This window comes from Carassius gibelio, chromosome A25 (assembly GCF_023724105.1).
Source record: "Carassius gibelio isolate Cgi1373 ecotype wild population from Czech Republic chromosome A25, carGib1.2-hapl.c, whole genome shotgun sequence".
NCBI lineage: Eukaryota > Metazoa > Chordata > Actinopteri > Cypriniformes > Cyprinidae > Carassius > Carassius gibelio.
This window is the reverse complement of record NC_068395.1, coordinates 18,408,831-18,426,032: the sequence shown is the minus strand read 5'-3', so window position 1 is coordinate 18,426,032 and position 17,202 is coordinate 18,408,831. Positions and strand designations below refer to the sequence as shown.

The 17,202-nt window shown below is 40.8% G+C and overlaps 1 long non-coding RNA gene across 1 annotated transcript in view; it reads left to right on the top strand.

The window, feature by feature from the left end:
• The window catches only part of LOC127947417 (uncharacterized), a 28,658-nt gene extending 11,664 nt beyond the window's left edge, over positions 1–16,994 (top strand). The window contains exons 2-3 of the long non-coding RNA XR_008151285.1: positions 5,820–6,730; positions 16,445–16,994. This is a non-coding gene — a long non-coding RNA (uncharacterized LOC127947417). The remainder of the gene's footprint in view (positions 1–5,819; positions 6,731–16,444) is intronic.
• Positions 16,995–17,202: the final 208 nt, after the last annotated feature.

Below are 17,202 nucleotides of genomic sequence, written 5' to 3'. Positions count from 1 at the left end.
GAGCATCATAACTCTTTTTTTGACCAGTAGGTCGAAAAATTCTATTCAGTCATTTCCGTGCGGCTCGGTCCAAAGATCGTCTGAGGAAATTTTGAGAAGAATTGGGCCACATTTGAAGGAGGAGTAGCGAAAAAAGGGAATACTGTACTTTTCTAAATGGCCATCACTGTAATGGCAGGAATTTTAATGTAAACTATTAAATGTGATCAGCGTGAAGAGAGGAATGAGATGTACTAAGTTTTATGTTGATAGAAGAAGGTGTTCAAAAGTTATAAGGAGAAATGTGCATTTATGCTATCTCATGACCCATAGGTGGCGCTGTCCCCGAATTCGGCATGTACCCTCAGATCATGGTGTTTATGCAGTGTATCAAGTTTAATTTCGATTGATCAATGTTTGGCCGAGATACAGTCTCTTAACCAATTTTGGGTGAACCTCGTTATGTTCACAATTTAATAACTTTTGAACAGAAACGAATATCAAAAATCTGTTCAGTCATTTCTGTGCGGCTCGGTCCGAAGATCGTCTGTGGCAAATTTCAGAAAAATCAAACCACTTTTGAAGGAGGAGTAGTGTTTAAACAGAAACACTTAATTAGCTTAATAGCAATTACTGTAATGGGTGGAGACTTAATGTAAGGTATAGAGTGTAATCTCCATGAAGAGAGTAATCATGTGTACTAAGTCGTATCTGGATAGACCAAAGGGTTCATGAGTTATTAAAGTTTAAAAACTGAATTTTTGAACTGGTGGTGGCGCTGTAGAGTTGGTCTTAGAGACTCCAAAGTTGGTCAGATAACTATTGGTGACCATCTCTAGAAGTGTGCCAAATTTCATCATTTTCCCATGTTCCCTTCATAGGGCTAGCATAGTGATCGATTGTTTTTGCTCGAAAATTCTACCAAAAACAATCGCTAATATAGCTGCAAGCAGCGATACCGGGGCCAAGCCCTGAAGGGCTGTAGCCAGAGCAACGAGCGGGACGAAGCAAAACGGCCGAAACGGTACGCACGTCAGGACAACCGATCGGTTCAGAAGTAGAGAAGTTTGAAATCGAACAGAACTTTAGATGAGAAAGACCAAAAACATATTTTTGATTCAAGGCAAACACACTCAGGAAATGCAAAGGCTTGGACAGAAGCAACATTAACTGCCCTTGATCCGAACACATGAACTCAGAAACAACATTAACTGTCCTGGATTCGAACCCATGACCTCAGAAGCTCAGAACCAGCGGCTTAACATACTGCACCACTGAGTCTTTACACATCCAGTGGGCTACAGAAGAAAGGTTAAGGTGTGAGGATGAGGTCACTAAAGAAAGTTGCCTAGCATTTTAAGGTAGTTTAGTCAATCCTGCCAAAATTTACATCCATAGATTCGGCATGACCCGAGGAATAGAAAGACACCAAGATCATGATTTTCCAACTAATTGTTCAAAAGCTATAAGCAGAAACGTGAATTTTTGGTATCTCATGACCCATAGGTGGCGCTGTTTCCAACTTTGGGATATATTCTCAGTTCATAGTGTTGATGAAGTGTAGCAAGTTTTGTGGCGATTGATCAAAGCACGGCCGAGATATAGCCTCTCATACAATTTCGATTCAACACTATTAACTTCAGAGCATCATAACTCTTTTTTTGACCAGTAGGTCGGAAAATTCCGTTCAGTCATTTCCGTGCGGCTCAGTCCAAAGATCATCTGAGGAAAATTTGAGAAGAATTGGGCCACATTTGAAGGAGGAGTAGCAGAAAAATGGAATACTGTACTTTTCTTAATGGCCTTCACTGTAATGGCAGGAATTTTAATGTAAACTATTCAATGTGATCAGCGTGAAGAGAGGAATCAGGTGTACTAAGTTTTATCTTGATACAAGAAGGTGTTCAAAAGTTATAAGGAAAAATGTGCATTTATGCTATATCATGACCCATAGGTGGCGCTGTGCCTAAATTCGGCATGAACCCTCAGATCATGGTGTTGATGAAGTGTATCAAGTTTGGTTTCGATTGATCAATGTTTGGCCGAGATACAGCCTCTTAACCGATTTTGGGTCGACCTCGTTATGTTCACAATTGAATAACTTTTGAACAAAGACGAATATCAAAAATCTGTTCAGTCATTTCTGTGCGGCTCGGTCAGAAGATCGTCTGTGGCAAATTTCAGAAGAATCAAACCACTTTTGAAGGAGGAGTAGCGTTTAAACGGAAACACTTAATTATCTTAATAGCAATTACTGTAATGGGTGGAGACTTAATGTAAGGTATAGAGATTAATCTCCATGAAGAGAGTAATCATGTGTACTAAGTCGTATCTGGATAGACCAAAGGGTTCAGGAGTTATTAAAGTTTAAAAACTGAATTTTTGAACTGGTGGTGGCGCTGTAGAGTTGGTCTTAGAGACCCCAAAGTTGGTCAGATCACTATTGGTGACCATCTCTAGAAGTGTGCCAAATTTCATCATTTTCCCATGTTCCCTTCATAGGGCTGGCATAGTGATCGATTGTTTTTGCTCGAAAATTCTACCAAAAACAATCGCTAATATAGCTGCAAGCAGCGATACCGGGGCCAAGCCCTGAAGGGCTGTAGCCAGAGCAACGAGCGGGACGAAGCAAAACGGCCAAAACGGAACTTCCATCGGATCGACGTTACCCACCCCGGATTCGATCCCACGACCTCTGGGGCTCGGGACCGGTGCCTTAGCTAAGTGCGCCACATTAGTTGACACACAGTTTGCATGGCACAGAAGAGAGGTTAAGGTGTGAGGATGAGTTCACTAAAGAAAGTTGCCTAGCATTTTAAGGTAGTTTAGTCAATCCTGGCAAAATTTACATCCATAGATTCGGCATTACCCGAGGAATAGACAGACACCAAGATCATGATTTTCCAACTAATTGTTCAAAAGTTATAAGCAGAAAAGTGAATTGTTGGTATCTCACGACCCATAGGTGGCGCTGTTTCCAACTTTGGGATATATTCTCAGTTCATAGTGTTGATGAAGTGTAGCAAGTTTTGTGGCGATTGATCAAAGTACGGCCGAGATACAGCTTCTCGAACAATTTCGATTCAATAGTGTTAACTTCAGAGCATCATAACTCTTTTTTTGACCAGTAGGTCGAAAAATTCTGTTCAGTCATTTCCGTGCGGCTCGGTCCAAAGATCGTCTGAGGAAATTTTGAGAAGAATTGGGCCACATTTGAAGGAGGAGTAGCGAAAAAAGGGAATACTGTACTTTTCTAAATGGCCATCACTGTAATGGCAGGAATTTTAATGTAAACTATTAAATGTGATCAGCGTGAAGAGAGGAATGAGATGTACTAAGTTTTATGTTGATAGAAGAAGGTGTTCAAAAGTTATAAGGAGAAATGTGCATTTATGCTATCTCATGACCCATAGGTGGCGCTGTCCCCGAATTCGGCATGTACCCTCAGATCATGGTGTTTATGCAGTGTATCAAGTTTCATTTCGATTGATCAATGTTTGGCCGAGATACAGCCTCTTAACCGATTTTGGGTCGACCTTGTTATGTTCACAATTTAATAACTTTTGAACAAAAATGAATATCAAAAATCTGTTCAGTCATTTCTGTGCGGCTCGGTCCGAAGATCGTCTGTGGCAAATTTCAGAAAAATCAAACCACTTTTGAAGGAGGAGTAGTGTTTAAACAGAAACATTTAATTAGCTTAATAGCAATTACTGTAATGGGTGGAGACTTAATGTAAGGTATAGAGTGTAATCTCCATGAAGAGAGTAATCATGTGTACTAAGTCCTATCTGGATAGACCAAAGGGTTCATGAGTTATTAAAGTTTAAAAACTTAATTTTTGAACTGGTGGTGGCGCTGTAGAGTTGGTCTTAGAGACTCCAAAGTTGGTCAGATCACTATTGGTGACCATCTCTAGAATTGTGCCAAATTTCATCATTTTCCCATGTTCCCTTCATAGGGCTAGCATAGTGATCGATTGTTTTTGCTCGAAAATTCTACCAAAAACAATCGCTAATATAGCTGCAAGCAGCGATACCGGGGCCAAGCCCTGAAGGGCTGTAGCCAGAGCAACGAGCGGGACGAAGCAAAATGGCCAAAACGGAACTTACATCGGATCGACGTTACCCACCCCGGATTCGATCCCACGACCTCTCGGGTTCGGGACCAGTGCCTTAGCTAAGTGCGCCACATTAGTTGACACACAGTTCGCATGGCACAGAAGAGAGGTTAAGGTGTGAGAATGAGGTCACTGAAGAAAGTTGCTTAGCAATTTAAGCAGCATGATATGGAAAGTTGAGTAAATTGTAATTCAGACTTCTGAGATATGTCCAGAACATGGTTTTAATAATCCCTACCGATTATAGTAGAAATCTTTCCATGGGTTGAAAAGATATAGAAACTTAGGACACAATTCTTAATGTCAGGCAGTTAGTTTAGTTAATCCTGGCAAAATTTACATCCATGGATTCGGCATGTTTCGAGAAATAGACTGACGACAAGATCATGATTTTCCAACTAATTGTTCAAAAGTTATAAGCAGAAATGTGAGTCTTTGGTATCTCACGACCCATAGGTGGCGCTGTTCCCAACTTTGGGATATATTCTCAGTTCATAGTGTTGATGAACTGTAGCGAGTTTTGTGGCGATTGATCAAAGTACGGCCGAGATATAGCCTCTCATACAATTTCGATTGAACACTATTAACTTCAGAGCATCATAACTCTTTTTTTAACCAGTAGGTCGAACAATTCTGTTCAGTCATTTCTGTGCGGCTCGGTCCAAAGATCGTCTGAGGAAATTTTGAAAAGAATTGGGGCACATTTGAAGGAGGAGTAGCGAAAAAACGGAATACTGTACTTTTCTTAATGGCCTTCACTGTAATGGCAGGAATTTTAATGTAAACTATTCAATGTGATCAGCGTGAAGAGAGGAATCAGGTGTACTAAGTTTTATCTTGATAGAAGAAGGTGTTCAAAAGTTATAAGGAAAAATGTGAATTTATGCTATCTCATGACCCATAGGTGGCGCTGTGGCCGAATTCGGCATGGACCCTCAGATCATGGTGTTGATGAAGTGTATCAAGTTTAGTTTCGATTGATCAATGTTTGGCCGAGATACAGCCTCTTAACCGATTTTGGGTCGACCTCGTTATGTTCACAATTTAATAACTTTTGAACAAAGATGAATATCAAAAATCTGTTCAGTCATTTCTGTGCGGCTCGGTCCGAAGATCGTCTGTGGTAAATTTCAGAAAAATCAAACCACTTTTGAAGGAGGAGTAGCGTTTAAACGGAAACACTTAATTAGCTTAATAGCAATTACTGTAATGGGTGGAAACTTAATGTAACGTATAGAGTGTAATCTCCATGAAGAGAGTAATGATGTGTACTAATTTTTATCTGTCTAGAACAAAGGGTTCAGGAGTTATTAAAGTTTAAAAACTGAATTTTTGAACTGGTGGTGGCGCTGTAGAGTTGGTCCTAGAGACCCCAAAGTTGGTCAGATCACTAATAATGGTCATCTCTACAAGTGTGCCAAATTTCATCATTTTCCCATGTTCCCTTCATAGGGCTTGCATAGTGATCGATTGTTTTTGCTCGAAAATTCTACCAAAAACAATCGCTAATATAGCTGCAAGCAGCGATACCGGGGCCAAGCCCTGAAGGGCTGTAGCCAGAGCAACGAGCGGGACGAAGCAAAACGGCCAAAACGGAACTTCCATCGGATCGACGTTACCCACCCCGGATTCGATCCCACAACCTCTCGGGTTCGGGACCGGTGCCTTAGCGAAGTGCGCCACATTAGTTGACACACAGTTCGCATGGCACAGAAGAGAGCTTAAGGTGTGAGAATGAACTCTCAAAAGCCCGAAGCAGCATTTTAGCCAGATTAGCATGCTACGCTAAAAAATGCTAACGTTGCTCAAAGTTAACCAGATACCTCAGGAGACCCATTAGAGTCAATAGAAACGTGTTAGCATTTTAGCTAATTAGCATGCTAAGCTAATTAGCATAAATCAACAAGCACAGGCACGGTCAACTTCAGAGCTGTACATGTCAGGAACGGGAGCGAATATCAAAAATCTGTTCAGTCATTTCTGTCAGGCCCGGTCTGAAGTTCATCTGATAAAATTATGGACAAAATTGAACAAGATTTCAGGGAGGAGTAGCGAAAAAACTGTATTTCATTCCATTCAATATGGCGGACAGACGCCATGTTGGAAAATGACAATTGAGACATCATCAGATTCAGCATAACCAAAGGAATAAAATGACATAAAAATAACAAAAATCGATCAACATTTACAGTAGTTATAAGGGGTTTTGCAATAATCGTTATATCTCTTGAACACTAGGTGGCACTGTCTTCTAACTTCCGGGGTACCTCTTGGATATGGTGTTGATGATGCCTATCGATTTTTGTGAAGATATGTACAGTAGATCAAAAGATATAGCAATTTATGACAAAATTTAAAATGGCGGACGGGTGGTCCTAGTGGTCTTGACAAAATTGACATCCACAGATTCGGAATGACCTAAAGAATCCATAGACATCAAGAAAATAATTTTCTGATGAATTGTTCAGAAGTTATAAGCAAAAAAGTGCATTTTTGGTATCTCATCACCCATAGGTGGCGCTATTGCCAAATTTGGCATGGACCCCCAGATCATGGTGTAGATGAAGTGTATCAAGTTTGGTTTCGATTGATCAAAGTTTGGCCGAGATACAGCATCTCAACCGATTTTAGGTCAACCTCATTAAGTTTACAATGGAATAACTTTTGAACAAAGACGAAAATCAAAAATCTGTTCAGTCATTTCTGTGCGGCTCAGTCCAAAGAACATCTGAGACAAATTTCAGAAGAATTGGACCAATTTTGAAGGAGGAGTAGTGTTTAGACTGAATACTGTACTTTTCAAAATGGCCGCTACTGTAATGGGCGGAGTCTTAATGTAAGATATGGAATGGAATCTCCATGAAGAGACAAAACAGATGTAGTAAGTTTTATTTTCATAGAATAAGTGGTTCAAGAGTTATTAACGTTTGAATGTTGAATTTTTGAACTGGTGGTGGCGCTGTAGAGTTGGTCCTAGAGACCCCAAAGTTGGTCAGATCACTAATAATGGTCATCTCTACAAGTGTGCCAAATTTCATCATTTTCCCATGTTCCCTTCATAGGGCTGCCATAGACTCCCATTGGAGAAGAAGAAGAATAATAATAATAATAATAATAATAATAAAGAAAACGTACAGATACAATAGGGGCTACAGCCCTCTGGGCTTGGCCCCTAAATATAGCTGCAAGCAGCGATACCGGGGCCAAGCCCTGAAGGGCTGTAGCCAGAGCAACGAGCGGGACGAAGCAAAACGGCCAAAACGGAACTTACATCGGATCGACGTTACCCACCCCGGATTCGATCCCACGCCCTCTCGGGTTCGGGACGAGTGCCTTAGCTAAGTGTGCCACATTAGTTGACACACTGTTTGCATGGCACAGAAGAGAGGTTAAGGTGTGAGAATTAACTCTCAAAAGCCCGAAGCAGCATTTTAGCCAGATTAGCATGCTACGCTAAAAAATGCTAACGTTGCTCAAAGTTAACCAGATAGTTCAGGAGACCCATTAGAGTCAATAGAAACGTGTTAGCATTTTAGCTAATTAGCATGCTAAGCTAATTAGCATAAATCAACCAGCACAGGCACGGTCAACTTCAGAGCTGTACACGTCGGGAACGGGAGTGAATATCAAAAATCTGTTCAGTCATTTCTGTCAGGCCCGGTCTGAAGTTCATCTGATAAAATTTTGAACAATATTGAACAAGATTTCAGGGAGGAGTAGCGAAAAAACTGTATTTAAATCCATTCAATATGGCGGACAGACGCCATATTGGAAAATGGCAAATGAGACATCATCTGATTTGGCATAACCCACGGAATCAAATGACATAAAAATATCAAAAATCGATCAAAATTTACAGTAGTTATAAGGGGTTTTGCAAGAATCGTTATATCTCTTGAACACTAGGTGGCGCTGTCTTCCAACTTCCGGGGTACCTCCGGGATATGGAGTTGATGATGCCTATCGATATTTGTGAAGATATGTACAGTAGATCAAAAGATATAGCAATTTATGACAAATTTCAAAATGGCGGACGGGTGGTCCTGGTGGTCTTGACAAAATTGACATCCACAGATTCGGAATGATCTAAAGAATCCATAGACATCAAGATAATAATTTTCTGATGAACTGTTCAGAAGTTATAGGCAAAAAAGTGCATTTTTAGTATCTCATCACCCATAGGTGGCGCTATTCCCAAATTAGGCATGGACCCCCAGATCATGGTGTAGATGAAGTGTACCAAGTTTGGTTTCGATTGATCAAAGTTTGGCCGAGATACAGCATCTCAACCGATTTTAGGTCAGCCTCATTAAGTTCACAATTGAATAACTTTTGAACAAAGACGAAAATAAAAATTCTGTTCAGTCATTTCTGTGCGGCTCAGTCCAAAGAACATCTGAGCCAAATTTCAGAAGAATTGGACCAATTTTGAAGGAGGAGTAGTGTTTAGACTGAATACTGTACTTTTCAAAATGGCTGCTACTGTAATGGGCGGAGTCTTAATGTAAGGTATGGAATGGAATCTCCATGAAGAGACAAAACAGATGTACTAAGTTTTATTTTCATAGAATTAGTGTTTCAAGAGTTATTAACGTTTGAATGTTGAATTTTTGAACTGGTGGTGGCGCTGTAGAGTTGGTCCTAGAGACCCCAAAGTTGGTCAGATCACTAATAATGGTCATCTCTACAAGTGTGCCAAATTTCATCATTTTCCCATGTTTCCTTCATAGGGCTGCCATAGACTCCCATTGGAGAAGAAGAAGAATAATAATAATAATAATAATAAAACATACAGATACAATAGGGGCTACAGCCCTCTGGGCTTGGCCCCTAAATATAGCTGCAAGCAGCGATACCGGGGCCAAGCCCTGAAGGGCTGTAGCCAGAGCAACGAGCGGGACGAAGCAAAATGGCCAAAACGGAACTTACATCGGATCGACGTTACCCACCCCGGATTCGATCCCACGACCTCTCGGGTTCGGGACCAGTGCCTTAGCTAAGTGCGCCACATTAGTTGACACACAGTTCGCATGGCACAGAAGAGAGGTTAAGGTGTGAGAATGAGGTCACTGAAGAAAGTTGCTTAGCAATTTAAGCAGCATGATATGGAAAGTTGAGTAAATTGTAATTCAGACTTCTGAGATATGTCCAGAACATGGTTTTAATAATCCCTACCGATTATAGTAGAAATCTTTCCATGGGTTGAAAAGATATAGAAACTTAGGACACAATTCTTAATGTCAGGCAGTTAGTTTAGTTAATCCTGGCAAAATTTACATCCATGGATTCGGCATGTTTCGAGAAATAGACTGACGACAAGATCATGATTTTCCAACTAATTGTTCAAAAGTTATAAGCAGAAATGTGAGTCTTTGGTATCTCACGACCCATAGGTGGCGCTGTTCCCAACTTTGGGATATATTCTCAGTTCATAGTGTTGATGAACTGTAGCGAGTTTTGTGGCGATTGATCAAAGTACGGCCGAGATATAGCCTCTCATACAATTTCGATTGAACACTATTAACTTCAGAGCATCATAACTCTTTTTTTAACCAGTAGGTCGAACAATTCTGTTCAGTCATTTCTGTGCGGCTCGGTCCAAAGATCGTCTGAGGAAATTTTGAAAAGAATTGGGGCACATTTGAAGGAGGAGTAGCGAAAAAACGGAATACTGTACTTTTCTTAATGGCCTTCACTGTAATGGCAGGAATTTTAATGTAAACTATTCAATGTGATCAGCGTGAAGAGAGGAATCAGGTGTACTAAGTTTTATCTTGATAGAAGAAGGTGTTCAAAAGTTATAAGGAAAAATGTGAATTTATGCTATCTCATGACCCATAGGTGGCGCTGTGGCCGAATTCGGCATGGACCCTCAGATCATGGTGTTGATGAAGTGTATCAAGTTTAGTTTCGATTGATCAATGTTTGGCCGAGATACAGCCTCTTAACCGATTTTGGGTCGACCTCGTTATGTTCACAATTTAATAACTTTTGAACAAAGATGAATATCAAAAATCTGTTCAGTCATTTCTGTGCGGCTCGGTCCGAAGATCGTCTGTGGTAAATTTCAGAAAAATCAAACCACTTTTGAAGGAGGAGTAGCGTTTAAACGGAAACACTTAATTAGCTTAATAGCAATTACTGTAATGGGTGGAAACTTAATGTAACGTATAGAGTGTAATCTCCATGAAGAGAGTAATGATGTGTACTAATTTTTATCTGTCTAGAACAAAGGGTTCAGGAGTTATTAAAGTTTAAAAACTGAATTTTTGAACTGGTGGTGGCGCTGTAGAGTTGGTCCTAGAGACCCCAAAGTTGGTCAGATCACTAATAATGGTCATCTCTACAAGTGTGCCAAATTTCATCATTTTCCCATGTTCCCTTCATAGGGCTTGCATAGTGATCGATTGTTTTTGCTCGAAAATTCTACCAAAAACAATCGCTAATATAGCTGCAAGCAGCGATACCGGGGCCAAGCCCTGAAGGGCTGTAGCCAGAGCAACGAGCGGGACGAAGCAAAACGGCCAAAACGGAACTTACATCGGATCGACGTTACCCACCCCGGATTCGATCCCACGCCCTCTCGGGTTCGGGACGAGTGCCTTAGCTAAGTGTGCCACATTAGTTGACACACTGTTTGCATGGCACAGAAGAGAGGTTAAGGTGTGAGAATTAACTCTCAAAAGCCCGAAGCAGCATTTTAGCCAGATTAGCATGCTACGCTAAAAAATGCTAACGTTGCTCAAAGTTAACCAGATAGTTCAGGAGACCCATTAGAGTCAATAGAAACGTGTTAGCATTTTAGCTAATTAGCATGCTAAGCTAATTAGCATAAATCAACCAGCACAGGCACGGTCAACTTCAGAGCTGTACACGTCGGGAACGGGAGTGAATATCAAAAATCTGTTCAGTCATTTCTGTCAGGCCCGGTCTGAAGTTCATCTGATAAAATTTTGAACAATATTGAACAAGATTTCAGGGAGGAGTAGCGAAAAAACTGTATTTAAATCCATTCAATATGGCGGACAGACGCCATATTGGAAAATGGCAAATGAGACATCATCTGATTTGGCATAACCCACGGAATCAAATGACATAAAAATATCAAAAATCGATCAAAATTTACAGTAGTTATAAGGGGTTTTGCAAGAATCGTTATATCTCTTGAACACTAGGTGGCGCTGTCTTCCAACTTCCGGGGTACCTCCGGGATATGGAGTTGATGATGCCTATCGATATTTGTGAAGATATGTACAGTAGATCAAAAGATATAGCAATTTATGACAAATTTCAAAATGGCGGACGGGTGGTCCTGGTGGTCTTGACAAAATTGACATCCACAGATTCGGAATGATCTAAAGAATCCATAGACATCAAGATAATAATTTTCTGATGAACTGTTCAGAAGTTATAGGCAAAAAAGTGCATTTTTAGTATCTCATCACCCATAGGTGGCGCTATTCCCAAATTAGGCATGGACCCCCAGATCATGGTGTAGATGAAGTGTACCAAGTTTGGTTTCGATTGATCAAAGTTTGGCCGAGATACAGCATCTCAACCGATTTTAGGTCAGCCTCATTAAGTTCACAATTGAATAACTTTTGAACAAAGACGAAAATAAAAATTCTGTTCAGTCATTTCTGTGCGGCTCAGTCCAAAGAACATCTGAGCCAAATTTCAGAAGAATTGGACCAATTTTGAAGGAGGAGTAGTGTTTAGACTGAATACTGTACTTTTCAAAATGGCTGCTACTGTAATGGGCGGAGTCTTAATGTAAGGTATGGAATGGAATCTCCATGAAGAGACAAAACAGATGTACTAAGTTTTATTTTCATAGAATTAGTGTTTCAAGAGTTATTAACGTTTGAATGTTGAATTTTTGAACTGGTGGTGGCGCTGTAGAGTTGGTCCTAGAGACCCCAAAGTTGGTCAGATCACTAATAATGGTCATCTCTACAAGTGTGCCAAATTTCATCATTTTCCCATGTTTCCTTCATAGGGCTGCCATAGACTCCCATTGGAGAAGAAGAAGAATAATAATAATAAATATAGCTGCAAGCAGCGATACCGGGGCCAAGCCCTGAAGGGCTGTAGCCAGAGCAACGAGCGGGACGAAGCAAAACGGCCAAAACGGAACTTACATCGGATCGACGTTACCCACCCCAGATTCGACCCCACGACCTGTCGGGTTTGGGACCGGTGCCTTAGCGAAGTGCGCCACATTAGTTGACACACAGTTTGCATGGCACAGAAGAGAGGTTAAGGTGTGAGAATGAGGTCACTAAAGAAAGTTGCCTAGCATTTTAAGGTAGTTTAGTCAATCCTGGCAAAATTTACATCCCTAGATTCGGCATGACCCGAGGAATAGAAAGACACCAAGATCATGATTTTCCAACTAATTGTTCAAAAGCTATAAGCAGAAACGTGAATTTTTGGTATCTCATGACCCATAGGTGGCGCTGTTTCCAACTTTGGGATATATTCTCAGTTCATAGTGTTGATGAAGTGTAGCGAGTTTTGTGGCGATTGATCAAAGTACGGTCGAGATATAGCCTTTCAAAAAATTTCAGTTTAACACTGTTAACTTCAGAGAATCATAACTCTTTTTTTGACCAGTAGGTCGAAAAATTCTGTTCAGTCATTTCCGTGCGGCTCGGTCCAAAGATCGTCTGAGGAAATTTTGAGAAGAATTGGGCCACATTTGAAGGAGGAGTAGCGAAAAAACGGAATACTGTACTTTTCTTAATGGCCTTCACTGTAATGGCAGGATTTTTAAAGTAAACTATTCAATGTGATCAGCGTGAAGAGAGGAATCAGGTGTACTAAGTTTTATCTTGATAGAAGAAGGTGTTCAAAAGTTATAAGGAAAAATGTGCATTTATGCTATCTCATGACCCATAGGTGGCGCTGTACCCAAATTCAGCATGAACCCTCAGATCATGGTGTTGATGAAGTGTATCAAGTTTAGTTTCGATTGATCAATGTTTGGCCGAGATACAGCCTCTTAACCGATTTTGGGTCGACCTCGTTATGTTCACAATCGAATAACTTTTGAACAAAGACGAATATCAAAAATCTGTTCAGTCATTTCTGTGCGGCTCGGTCCGAAGATCGTCTGTGGCAAATTTCAGAAAAATCAAACCACTTTTGAAGGAGGAGTAGCGTTTAAACGGAAACACTTAATTAGCTTAATAGCAATTACTGTAATGGGTGGAGACTTAATGTAAGGTATAGAGTGTAATCTCCAAGAAGAGAGTAATCATGTGTACTAAGTCGTATCTGGATAGACCAAAGGGTTCAGGAGTTATTAAAGTTTAAAAACTGAATTTTTGAACTGGTGGTGGCGCTGTAGAGTTGGTCTTAGAGACCCCAAAGTTGGTCAGATCACTATTGGTGACCATCTCTAGAAGTGTGCCAAATTTCATCATTTTCCCATGTTCCCTTCATAGGGCTGGCATAGTGATCGATTGTTTTTGCTCGAAAATTCTACCAAAAACAATCGCTAATATAGCTGCAAGCAGCGATACCGGGGCCAAGCCCTGAAGGGCTGTAGCCAGAGCAACGAGCGGGACGAAGCAAAACGGCCAAAACGGAACTTCCATCGGACCGACGTTACCCACCCTGGATTCGATCCCATGACCTCTCGGGTTTGGGACGAGTGCCTTAGCTAAGTGCGCCACATTAGTTGACACACTGTTTACATGGCACAGAAGAGAGGTTAAGGTGTGAGAATGAACTCTCAAAAGCCCGAAGCAGCATTTTAGCCAGATTAGCATGCTACGCTAAAAAATGCTAACGTTGCTCAAAGTTAACCAGATAGCTCAGGAGACCCATTAGAGTCAATAGAAACGTGTTAGCATTTTAGCTAATTAGCATGCTAAGCTAATTAGCATAAATCAACCAGCACAGGCACGGTCAACTTCAGAGCTGTACACGTCGGGAACGGGAGTGAATATCAAAAATCTGTTCAGTCATTTCTGTCAGGCCCGGTCTGAAGTTCATCTGATAAAATTTTGAACAAAATTGAACAAGATTTCAGGGAGGAGTAGCGAAAAAACTGTATTTAAATCCATTCAATATGGCGGACAGACGCCATATTGGAAAATGGCAAATGAGACATCATCTGATTTGGCATAACCCACGGAATCAAATGACATAAAAATATCAAAAATCGATCAAAATTTACAGTAGTTATAAGGGGTTTTGCAAGAATCGTTATATCTCTTGAACACTAGGTGGCGCTGTCTTCTAACTTCCGGGGTACCTCAGGCACATGTTGTTGATGATGCCTATCGATTTTTGTGAAGATATGTACAATAGAACAAAAGATATAGCAATTTATGTCAAAATTCAAAATGGCGGACGGGTGGTCCTGGTGGTCTCGACAAAATTGACATCCACAGATCCGGAATGATCTAAAGAATCCATAGACATCAAGAAAATAATTTTCTGATGAATTGTTCAGAAGTTATAAGCAAAAAAGTGCATTTTTGGTATCTCAACACCCATAGGTGGCGCTGTTCCCAAATTCGGCGTGGACCCCCAGATCATGGTGTAGATGAAGTGTACCAAGTTTGGTATCGATTGATCAAAGTTTGGCCGAGATACAGCATCTCAACCGATTTTAGGTCAACCTCAGTAAGTTCACAGCATCATAACTTTTTTTTTCACTAGTGTTAAAAAAATTCTGTTCAGTCATTTCTGTGCGGCTCAGTCCAAAGAACATCTGAGCCAAATTTCAGAAGAATTGGACCAATTTTGAAGGAGGAGTAGTGTTTAGACTGAATACTGTACTTTTCAAAATGGCCGCTACTGTAATGGGCGGAGTCTTAATGTAAGATATGGAATGGAATCTCCATGAAGAGACAAAATAGATGTACTAAGTTTTATTTTCATAGAATTAGTGGTTCAAGAGTTATTAACGTTTGAATGTTGAATTTTTGGACTGGTGGTGGCGCTATAGAGTTTGGCCTAGAGACCCCAAAGTTGGTCAGATCACTAATAATGACCAGTTCTACAGGTGTGCCAAATTTCATCATTTTCCCATGTTCCCTTCATAGGGCTGCCATAGACTCCCATTGGAGAAGAAGAAGAATAATAATAATAATAATAAAGAAAACGTACAGATACAATAGGGGCTACAGCCCTCTGGGCTTGGCCCCTAATAATAATAAAACATACAGATACAATAGGGGCTACAGCCCTCTGGGCTTGGCCCCTAAATATAGCTGCAAGCAGCGATACCGGGGCCAAGCCCTGAAGGGCTGTAGCCAGAGCAACGAGCGGGACGAAGCAAAACGGCCAAAACGGAACTTCCATCGGACCGACGTTACCCACCCCGGATTCGATCCCACGCCCTCTCGGGTCTGGGACCAGTGCCTTAGCGAAGTGCGCCACATTAGTTGACACACAGTTTGCACGGCACAGAAGAGAGGTTAAGGTGTGAGAATGAACTCTCAAAAGCCCGAAGCAGCATTTTAGCCAGATTAGCATGCTACGCTAAAAAATGCTAACGTTGCTCAAAGTTAACCAGATAGCTCAGGAGACCCATTAGAGTCAATAGAAACGTGTTAGCATTTTAGCTAATTAGCATGCTAAGCTAACTAGCATAAATCAACAAGCACAGGCACGGTCAAGTTCAGAGCTGTACATATCGGGAACGGGAGTGAATATCAAAAATCTGTTCAGTCATTTCTGTGAGGCACGGTCTGAAGTTCATCTGATAAAATTTTGAACAAAATTGAACAAGATTTCAGGGAGGAGTAGCGAAAAAACTGTATTTCATTCCATTCAATATGGCGGACAGACGCCATATTGGAAAATGAAAATTGAGACATCATCAGATTCGGCATAACCAAAAGAATAAAAAGACATAAAAATAACAAAAATCGATCAACATTTACAGTAGTTATAAGGGGTTTTGCAAGAATCGTTATATCTCTTGAACACTAGGTGGCGCTGTCTTCTATCTTCCGGGGTACCTCAGGCACATGTTGTTGATGATGCCTATCGATTTTTGTGAAGATATGTACAGTAGATCAAAAGATATAGCAATTTATGACAAAATTCAAAATGGCGGACGGGTGGTCCTGGTGGTCTTGACAAAATTGACATCCACAGATCCGGAATGATCTAAAGAATCCATAGACATCAAGATAATAATTTTCTGATGAATTGTTCAGAAGTTATAAGCAAAAAAGTGCATTTTTGGTATCTCAACACCCATAGGTGGCGCTATTCCCAAATTTGGCATGGACCCCCAGATCATGGTGTAGATGAAGTGTACCAAGATTGGTATCGATTGATCAAAGTTTGGCCGAGATATAGCATCTCTACCGATTTTAGGTCAGCCTCATTAAGTTCACAATTGAATAACTTTTGAACAAAGACGAAAATCAAAAATCTGTTCAGTCATTTCTGTGCGGCTCAGTCCAAAGAACATCTGAGCCAAATTTCAGAAGAATTGGACCAATTTTGAAGGAGGAGTAGTGTTTAGACTGAATACTGTACTTTTCAAAATGGCCGCTACTGTAATGGGCGGAGTCTTAATGTAAGGTGTGGAATGGAATCTCCATGAAGAGACAAAATAGATGTACTAAGTTTGATTTTCATAGAATAAGTGGTTCAAGAGTTATTAACGTTTGAATGTTGAATTTTTGAACTGGTGGTGGCGCTGTAGAGTTGGTCCTAGAGACCCCAAAGTTGGTCAGATCACTATTAATGACCAGTTCTACAAGTGTGCCAAATTTCATCATTTTCCCATGTTCCCTTCATAGGGCTGCCATAGACCCCCATTGGACGAGAAGAAGAAGAAGAAGAATAATAATAATAATAATAATAATAATAATAAAACATACAGATACAATAGGGGCTACAGCCCTCTGGGCTTGGCCCCTAAATATAGCTGCAAGCAGCGATACCGGGGCCAAGCCCTGAAGGGCTGTAGCCTGAGCAAAATGGCCAAAATGAGAGTTACATCAGATCAAACTAACCCACCACGGATTCGATCCCACGACCTCTCGGTTTTGGGACCAGTGCCTTAGCTAAGTGCGCCACATTAGTTGACACACTGTTTGCATGGCACAGAAGAGAGGTTAAGGTGT